At 37.6% G+C, this 7,500-nt stretch overlaps 9 non-coding genes and 20 pseudogenes across 9 annotated transcripts; all 29 read left to right on the top strand.

Moving 5' to 3' along the window:
• Positions 1-75: 75 nt before the first annotated feature.
• Positions 76-194, top strand: LOC148467347 (5S ribosomal RNA; annotated as a pseudogene).
• Positions 195-310: 116 nt separating this feature from the next.
• On the top strand, positions 311-429 carry LOC148467346 (5S ribosomal RNA). Its single transcript, XR_015874296.1, has one exon. It is a non-coding gene; the product is annotated as a 5S ribosomal RNA (ribosomal RNA).
• Positions 430-545: 116 nt separating this feature from the next.
• LOC148467345 (5S ribosomal RNA) lies at positions 546-664 on the top strand (annotated as a pseudogene).
• A 115-nt stretch (positions 665-779) lies between these two features.
• Positions 780-898, top strand: LOC148467344 (5S ribosomal RNA; annotated as a pseudogene).
• A 351-nt stretch (positions 899-1,249) lies between these two features.
• LOC148467343 (5S ribosomal RNA) lies at positions 1,250-1,368 on the top strand (annotated as a pseudogene).
• A 115-nt stretch (positions 1,369-1,483) lies between these two features.
• LOC148467342 (5S ribosomal RNA) lies at positions 1,484-1,602 on the top strand (annotated as a pseudogene).
• A 116-nt stretch (positions 1,603-1,718) lies between these two features.
• Positions 1,719-1,837, top strand: LOC148467341 (5S ribosomal RNA). Its single transcript, XR_015873932.1, has one exon. It is a non-coding gene; the product is annotated as a 5S ribosomal RNA (ribosomal RNA).
• Positions 1,838-1,953: 116 nt separating this feature from the next.
• On the top strand, positions 1,954-2,072 carry LOC148467340 (5S ribosomal RNA; annotated as a pseudogene).
• Positions 2,073-2,187: 115 nt separating this feature from the next.
• On the top strand, positions 2,188-2,306 carry LOC148467339 (5S ribosomal RNA). The gene has a single exon (XR_015874294.1). It is a non-coding gene; the product is annotated as a 5S ribosomal RNA (ribosomal RNA).
• Positions 2,307-2,422: 116 nt separating this feature from the next.
• LOC148467338 (5S ribosomal RNA) lies at positions 2,423-2,541 on the top strand (annotated as a pseudogene).
• A 115-nt stretch (positions 2,542-2,656) lies between these two features.
• LOC148467337 (5S ribosomal RNA) lies at positions 2,657-2,775 on the top strand. Its single transcript, XR_015873196.1, has one exon. It is a non-coding gene; the product is annotated as a 5S ribosomal RNA (ribosomal RNA).
• A 351-nt stretch (positions 2,776-3,126) lies between these two features.
• On the top strand, positions 3,127-3,245 carry LOC148467336 (5S ribosomal RNA; annotated as a pseudogene).
• Positions 3,246-3,361: 116 nt separating this feature from the next.
• LOC148467335 (5S ribosomal RNA) lies at positions 3,362-3,480 on the top strand (annotated as a pseudogene).
• A 116-nt stretch (positions 3,481-3,596) lies between these two features.
• On the top strand, positions 3,597-3,715 carry LOC148467334 (5S ribosomal RNA; annotated as a pseudogene).
• Positions 3,716-3,830: 115 nt separating this feature from the next.
• Positions 3,831-3,948, top strand: LOC148467333 (5S ribosomal RNA; annotated as a pseudogene).
• Positions 3,949-4,063: 115 nt separating this feature from the next.
• Positions 4,064-4,182, top strand: LOC148467332 (5S ribosomal RNA; annotated as a pseudogene).
• A 115-nt stretch (positions 4,183-4,297) lies between these two features.
• On the top strand, positions 4,298-4,416 carry LOC148467331 (5S ribosomal RNA; annotated as a pseudogene).
• A 115-nt stretch (positions 4,417-4,531) lies between these two features.
• On the top strand, positions 4,532-4,650 carry LOC148467330 (5S ribosomal RNA). The gene has a single exon (XR_015873828.1). It is a non-coding gene; the product is annotated as a 5S ribosomal RNA (ribosomal RNA).
• A 116-nt stretch (positions 4,651-4,766) lies between these two features.
• Positions 4,767-4,885, top strand: LOC148467329 (5S ribosomal RNA; annotated as a pseudogene).
• A 115-nt stretch (positions 4,886-5,000) lies between these two features.
• Positions 5,001-5,119, top strand: LOC148467328 (5S ribosomal RNA). Its single transcript, XR_015873195.1, has one exon. It is a non-coding gene; the product is annotated as a 5S ribosomal RNA (ribosomal RNA).
• Positions 5,120-5,470: 351 nt separating this feature from the next.
• LOC148467327 (5S ribosomal RNA) lies at positions 5,471-5,589 on the top strand (annotated as a pseudogene).
• A 115-nt stretch (positions 5,590-5,704) lies between these two features.
• LOC148467326 (5S ribosomal RNA) lies at positions 5,705-5,823 on the top strand (annotated as a pseudogene).
• Positions 5,824-5,939: 116 nt separating this feature from the next.
• Positions 5,940-6,058, top strand: LOC148467325 (5S ribosomal RNA; annotated as a pseudogene).
• Positions 6,059-6,173: 115 nt separating this feature from the next.
• LOC148467324 (5S ribosomal RNA) lies at positions 6,174-6,292 on the top strand (annotated as a pseudogene).
• A 115-nt stretch (positions 6,293-6,407) lies between these two features.
• LOC148467323 (5S ribosomal RNA) lies at positions 6,408-6,526 on the top strand. The gene has a single exon (XR_015873194.1). It is a non-coding gene; the product is annotated as a 5S ribosomal RNA (ribosomal RNA).
• Positions 6,527-6,642: 116 nt separating this feature from the next.
• On the top strand, positions 6,643-6,761 carry LOC148467322 (5S ribosomal RNA; annotated as a pseudogene).
• Positions 6,762-6,876: 115 nt separating this feature from the next.
• Positions 6,877-6,995, top strand: LOC148467321 (5S ribosomal RNA). Its single transcript, XR_015873827.1, has one exon. It is a non-coding gene; the product is annotated as a 5S ribosomal RNA (ribosomal RNA).
• Positions 6,996-7,111: 116 nt separating this feature from the next.
• Positions 7,112-7,230, top strand: LOC148467320 (5S ribosomal RNA; annotated as a pseudogene).
• A 115-nt stretch (positions 7,231-7,345) lies between these two features.
• LOC148467319 (5S ribosomal RNA) lies at positions 7,346-7,464 on the top strand. The gene has a single exon (XR_015873193.1). It is a non-coding gene; the product is annotated as a 5S ribosomal RNA (ribosomal RNA).
• The last annotated feature ends 36 nt before the right edge of the window (positions 7,465-7,500 follow it).

Here is a 7,500-nt window from a genome sequence, read left to right as displayed (position 1 = left end):
ATTTCATTTTTCAACTTATCATTGAATTTACTTGAGTTAAGAAGTAAAAGAGGTCTAAAGTTAATGTTTTTGAGCACCTACAGCCAAACCACACTGGACATGCCCAATCTTGTCTGAACTAGGAAGCTAGGCAGTGTTGGGCCTGGTTAGTACTTGGATGGGAGACCACCTGGGATTACCAGGTGCTGTAGGTAATTTTATACTGCCATAACATTCTTTTCTATTACATTTTACATTTAATTTTTTCAACTTATCAATGAATTTGCTTGAGTTAAGAAGTAAAAGAGGTCTAAAGTTAATGTTTTAGAGCACCTACAGCCAAACCACACTGGACATGCCCAATCTCATCTGATCTTGGAAGCTATGCAGTGTTGGGCCTGGTTAGTACTTGGATGGGAGACCACCTGGGAATACCAGGTGCTGTAGGTAATTTTATACTGCCATAACATTCTTTTCTATTACATTTTACATTTAATTTTTTCAACTTATCAATGAATTTACTTGAGTTAAGAAGTAATTGAGGTCTAAAGTTAATGTTTTTGAGCACCCACAGCCAAACCACAGTGGACATGCCCAATCTTGTCTGATCTTGGAAGCTATGCAGTGTTCGGCCTGGTTAGTACTTGGATGGGAGACCACCTGGGAATACCAGGAGCTGTAGGTAATTTTATACTGCCTTAACATTCTTTTCTATTACATTTTACATTTAATTTTTCAACTTATCATTGAATTTACTTGAGTTAAGAAGTAAAAGAGGTCTAAAGTTAATGTTTTTGAGCACCTACAGCCAAACCATACTGGACATGCCCAATCTCGTCTGATCTTGGAAGCTATGCAGTGTTGTGCCTGGTTAGTACTTGGATGGGAGACCACCTGGGAATACCAGGTGCTGTAGGTAATTTTATACTGCCATAATATTCTTTTCTATTACATTTTACATTTAATTTTTTCAACTTATCAATGAATTTCCTTGAGTTAAGAAGTAATAGAGGTCTAAAGTTAATACTTTTGAGCACCTACAGCCAATCCACACTGGAAATACCCAATCTCGTCTTATCTTGGTAGCTATGCAGTGTTGGGCCTCGTCAGTATTTGGATGGGAGACCACCTGGGAAAACCAGGTGCAGTACGTAATTTTATACTCCCATAACATTCTTTTCTATTACATTTTACATTTAATTTTTTCAACTTATCAATTAATTTACTTGAGTTAAGAAGTAATACAGGTCTAAAGTTAATGTTTTTGAGCACCTACAGCCAAACCACACTGGACATGCCCAATCTCGTCTGATCTTGGAAGCTATGCAGTGTTGGGCCTGGTTAGTACTTGGATGTGAGACCACCTGGGAATACCAGGAGCTGTAGGTAATTTTATACTGCCATAACATTCTTTTCTATTACATTCTACATTTCATTTTTCAACTTATCATTGAATTTACTTGAGTTAAGAAGTAAAAGAGGTCTAAAGTTAATGTTTTAGAGCACCTACAGCCAAACCACACTGGACATGCCCAATCTCATCTGATCTTGGAAGCTATGCAGTGTTGGGCCTGGTTAGTACTTGGATGGGAGACCACCTGGGAATACCAGGTGCTGTAGTTAATTTTATACTGCCATAACATTCTTTTCTATTACATTTTACATTTAATTTTTTCAATTTAACAATGAATTTATTTGAGTTAAGAAGTAATAGAGGTCTAAATTTAATGCCTTTGAGCACCTACAGCCAAACCACACTGGACATGCCCAATCTCATCTGATCTTGGAAGCTATGCAGTGTTGGGCCTGGTTTGTACTTGGATGGGAGACCACCTGGGAATACCAGGTGCTGTAGGTAATTTTAGACAGCCAAAATATTCTTTTCTATTACATTCTACATTTAATTTTTTCAACTTATCAATGAATTTACTTGAGTTAAGAAGTAATAGAGGTCTAAAGTTAATGTTTTTGAGCACCTACAGCCAAACCACAGTGGACATGCCCAATCTTGTCTGATCTTGGAAGCTATGCAGTGTTCGGCCTGGTTAGTACTTGGATGGGAGACCACCTGGGAATACAAGGAGCTGTAGGTAATTTTATACTGCCTTAACATTCTTTTCTATTACATTTTACATTTAATTTTTCAACTTATCATTGAATTTACTTGAGTTAAGAAGTAAAAGAGGTCTAAAGTTAATGTTTTTGAGCACCTACAGCCAAACCACACTGGACATGCCCAATCTCATCTGATCTTGGAAGCTATGCAGTGTTGGGCCTGGTTAGTACTTGGATGGGAGACCACCTGGGAATACCAGGTGCTGTAGGTAATTTTATACTGCCATAACATTCTTTTCTATTACATTTTACATTTAATTTTTATAACTTATCAATGAATTTACTTGAGTTAAGAAGTAATAGAGGTCTAAAGTTAATGTTTTTGAGCACCCACAGCCAAACCACAGTGGACATGCTCAATCTTGTCTGATCTTGGAAGCTATGCAGTGTTCGGCCTGGTTAGTACTTGGATGGGAGACCACCTGGGAATACCAGGAGCTGTAGGTAATTTTATACTGCCTTAACATTCTTTTCTATTACATTTTACATTTAATTTTTCAACTTATCATTGAATTTACTTGAGTTAAGAAGTAAAAGAGGTCTAAAGTTAAGGTTTTTGAGCACCTACAGCCAAACCACACTGGACATGCCCAATCTCGTCTGATCTTGGAAGCTATGCAGTGTTGGGCCTGGTTAGTACTTGGATGGGAGACCACCTGGGAATACCAGGTGCTGTAGGTAATTTTATACTGCCATAACATTCTTTTCTATTACATTTTAAATTTAATTTTTTCAACTTATCAATGAATTTCCTTGAGTTAAGAAGTAATAGAGGTCTAAAGTTAATACTTTTGAGCACCTACAGCCAATCTACACTGGACATGCCCAATCTCGTCTTATCTTGGTAGCTATGCAGTGTTGGGCCTCATCAGTACTTGGATGGGAGACCACCTGGGAAAACCAGGTGCAGTACGTAATTTTATACTCCCATAACATTCTTTTCTATTACATTTTACATTTAATTTTTTCAACTTATCAATTAATTTACTTGAGTTAAGAAGTAATACAGGGCTAAAGTTAATGTTTTTGAGCACCTACAGCCAAACCACACTGGACATGCCCAATCTCGTCTGATCTTGGAAGCTATGCAGTGTTGGGACTGGTTAGTACTTGGATGGGAGACCACCTGGGAATATCAGGAGCTGTAGGTAATTTAATACTGCCAGAACATTCTTTTCTATTACATTTTACAGTTAATTTTTTCAATTTAACAATGAATTTACTTGAGTTAAGAAGTAATAGAGGTCTAAATTTAATGCTTTTGAGCACCTACAGCCAAACCACACTGGACATGCCCAATCTCGTCTGATCTTGGAAGCTATGCAGTGTTGGGCCTGGTTTGTACTTGGATGGGAGACCACCTGGGAATACCAGGTGCTGTAGGTAATTTTAGACAGCCAAAACATTCTTTTCTATTACATTCTACATTTCATTTTTTCAACTTATCAATGAATTTACTTGAGTTAAGAAGTAAAAGAGGTCTAAAGTTAATAGTTTTGAGCACCTACAGCCAAACCACACTAGACATGCCCAATCTCATCTGATCTTGGAAGCTATGCAGTGTTGGGCCTGGTTAGTACTTGGATGGGAGACCACCTGGGAATACTAGGTGCTGTAGGTAATTTTATACTGCCATAACATTCTTTTCTATTACATTTTACATTTCATTTTTCAACTTATCATTGAATTTACTTGAGTTAAGAAGTAAAAGAGGTCTAAAGTTAATGTTTTTGAGCACCTACAGCCAAACCACACTGGACATGCCCAATCTCGTCTGATCTTGTAAGCTATGCAGTGTTGGGCCTGGTTAGTACTTGGATGGGAGAACACCTGGGAATACCAGGAGTGTAGGTAATTTTATACTGCCATAACATTCTTTTCTATTAAATTTTACATTTAATTTTTCAACTTATCATTGAATTTACTTGAGTTAAGATGTAAAAGAGGTCTAAAGATAATGTTTTAGAGCACCTACAGCCAAACCACACTGGACATGCCCAATCTCGTCTGATCTTGGAAGCTATGCAGTGTTCGGCCTGGTTAGTACTTGGATGGGAGACCACCTGGGAATACCAGGAGCTGTAGGTAATTTTATACTGCCTTAACATTCTTTTCTATTACATTTTACATTTAATTTTTCAACTTATCATTGAATTTACTTGAGTTAAGAAGTAAAAGAGGTCTAAAGTTAATGTTTTTGAGCACCTACAGCCAAACCACACTGGACATGCCCAATCTCATCTGATCTTGGAAGCTATGCAGTGTTGGGCCTGGTTAGTACTTGGATGTGAGACCACCTGGGAATACCAGGAGCTGTAGGTAATTTTATACTGCCATAACATTCTTTTCTATTAAATTTTACATTTAATTTTTCAACTTATCATTGAATTTACTTGAGTTAAGAAGTAAAAGAGGTCTAAAGTTAATGTTTTAGAGCACCTACAGCCAAACCACTCTGGACATGCCCAATCTCATCTGATCTTGGAAGCTATGCAGTGTTGGGCCTGGTTAGTACTTGGATGGGAGACCACCTGGGAATACCAGGTGCTGTAGGTAATTTTATACTGCCATAACATTCTTTTCTATTACATTTTACATTTAATTTTTTCAACTTATCAATGAATTTACTTGAGTTAAGAAGTAATAGAGGTCTAAAGTTAATGTTTTTGAGCACCCACAGCCAAACCACAGTGGACATGCCCAATCTTGTCTGATCTTGGAAGCTATGCAGTGTTCGGCCTGGTTAGTACTTGGATGGGAGACCACCTGGGAATACCAGGAGCTGTAGGTAATTTTATACTGCCTTAACATTCTTTTCTATTACATTTTACATTTAATTTTTCAACTTATCATTGAATTTACTTGAGTTAAGAAGTAAAAGAGGTCTAAAGCTAATGTTTTCGAGCACCTACAGCCAAACCACACTGGACATGCCCAATCTCGTCTGATCTTGGAAGCTATGCAGTGTTGGGCCTGGTTAGTACTTGGATGGGAGACCACCTGGGAATACCAGGTGCTGTAGGTAATTTTATACTGCCATAACATTCTTTTCTATTACATTTTAAATTTTATTTTTTCAACTTATCAATGAATTTCCTTGAGTTAAGAAGTAATAGAGGTCTAAAGTTAATACTTTTGAGCACCTACAGCCAATCCACACTGGACATGCCCAATCTCGTCTTATCTTGGTAGCTATGCAGTGTTGGGCCTCGTCAGTACTTGGATGGGAGACCACCTGGGAAAACCAGGTGCAGTACGTAATTTTATACTCCCATAACATTCTTTTCTATTACATTTTACATTTAATTTTTTCAACTTATCAATTAATTTACTTGAGTTAAGAAGTAATACAGGTCTAAAGTTAATGTTTTTGAGCACCTACAGCCAAACCACACAGGACATGCCCAATCTCGTCTGATCTTGGAAGCTATGCAGTGTTGGGACTGGTTAGTACTTGGATGGGTGACTACCTAGGAATCCCAGGTGCTGTAGGTAATTTTAAACTGCATAACATTCTTTTCTATTACATTTTACATTTAATTTTTTCAACTTATCAATGAATTTACTTGTGTTAAGAAGTAAAAGTGGTCTAAATTTAATGCTTTTGAGCACCTACAGCCAAACCACAGTGGACATGCCCAATCTCGTCTGATCTTGGAAGCTATGCAGTGTTGGGCCTGGTTTGTACTTGGATGGGAGACCACCTGGGAATACCAGGTGCTGTAGGTAATTTTAGACAGCCAAAACATTCTTTTCTATTACATTCTACATTTCATTTTTTCAACTTATCAATGAATTTACTTGAGTTAAGAAGTAAAAGAGGTCTAAAGTTAATAGTTTTGAGCACCTACAGCCAAACCACACTAGACATGCCCAATCTCGTCTGATCTTGGAAGCTATGCAGTGTTGGGCCTGGTTAGTACTTGGATGGGAGACCACCTGGGAATACTAGGTGCTGTAGGTAATTTTATACTGCCATAACATTCTTTTCTATTACATTTTACATTTCATTTTTCAACTTATCATTGAATTTACTTGAGTTAAGAAGTAAAAGAGGTCTAAAGTTAATGTTTTTGAGCACCTACAGCCAAACCACACTGGACATGCCCAATCTCGTCTGATCTTGGAAGCTATGCAGTGTTGGGCCTGGTTAGTACTTGGATGGGAGAACACCTGGGAATACCAGGAGCTGTAGGTAATTTTATACTGCCATAACATTCTTTTCTATTAAATTTTACATTTAATTTTTCAACTTATCATTGAATTTACTTGAGTTAAGAAGTAAAAGAGGTCTAAAGTTAATGTTTTAGAGCACCTACAGCCAAACCACACTGGACATGCCCAATCTCGTCTGATCTTGGAAGCTATGCAGTGTTGGGCCTGGTTAGTACTTGGATGGGAGACCACCTGGGAATACCAGGTGCTGTAGGTAATTTTATACTGCCATAACATTCTTTTCTATTACATTTTACATTTAATTTTTTCAACTTATCAATGAATTTACTTGAGTTAAGAAGTAATAGAGGTCTAAAGTTAATGTTTTTGAGCACCTACAGCCAAACCACAGTGGACATGCCCAATCTTGTCTGATCTTGGAAGCTATGCAGTGTTCGGCCTGGTTAGTACTTGGATGGGAGACCACCTGGGAATACAAGGAGCTGTAGGTAATTTTATACTGCCTTAACATTCTTTTCTATTACATTTTACATTTAATTTTTCAACTTATCATTGAATTTACTTGAGTTAAGAAGTAAAAGAGGTCTAAAGTTAATGTTTTAGAGCACCTACAGCCAAACCACTCTGGACATGCCCAATCTCATCTGATCTTGGAAGCTATGCAGTGTTGGGCCTGGTTAGTACTTGGATGGGAGACCACCTGGGAATACCAGGTGCTGTAGGTAATTTTATACTGCCATAACATTCTTTTCTATTACATTTTACATTTAATTTTTTCAACTTATCAATGAATTTACTTGAGTTAAGAAGTAATAGAGGTCTAAAGTTAATGTTTTTGAGCACCCACAGCCAAACCACAGTGGACATGCCCAATCTTGTCTGATCTTGGAAGCTATGCAGTGTTCGGCCTGGTTAGTACTTGGATGGGAGACCACCTGGGAATACCAGGAGCTGTAGGTAATTTTATACTGCCTTAACATTCTTTTCTATTACATTTTACATTTAATTTTTCAACTTATCATTGAATTTACTTGAGTTAAGAAGTAAAAGAGGTCTAAAGCTAATGTTTTCGAGCACCTACAGCCAAACCACACTGGACATGCCCAATCTCGTCTGATCTTGGAAGCTATGCAGTGTTGGGCCTGGTTAGTACTTGGATGGGAGACCACCTGGGAATACCAGGTGCTGTAGGTAATTTTATACTGCCATAACATTCTTTTCTATTACATT

The sequence above is a fragment of the Taudactylus pleione genome, unplaced genomic scaffold, assembly GCF_031769625.1.
Source record: "Taudactylus pleione unplaced genomic scaffold, aTauple2 ptg000967l, whole genome shotgun sequence".
In the NCBI taxonomy this organism is placed as follows: domain Eukaryota; kingdom Metazoa; phylum Chordata; class Amphibia; order Anura; family Myobatrachidae; genus Taudactylus; species Taudactylus pleione.
Note: the sequence above shows the minus strand (reverse complement) of the source record. Positions and strands in the feature narration are given on the sequence as shown.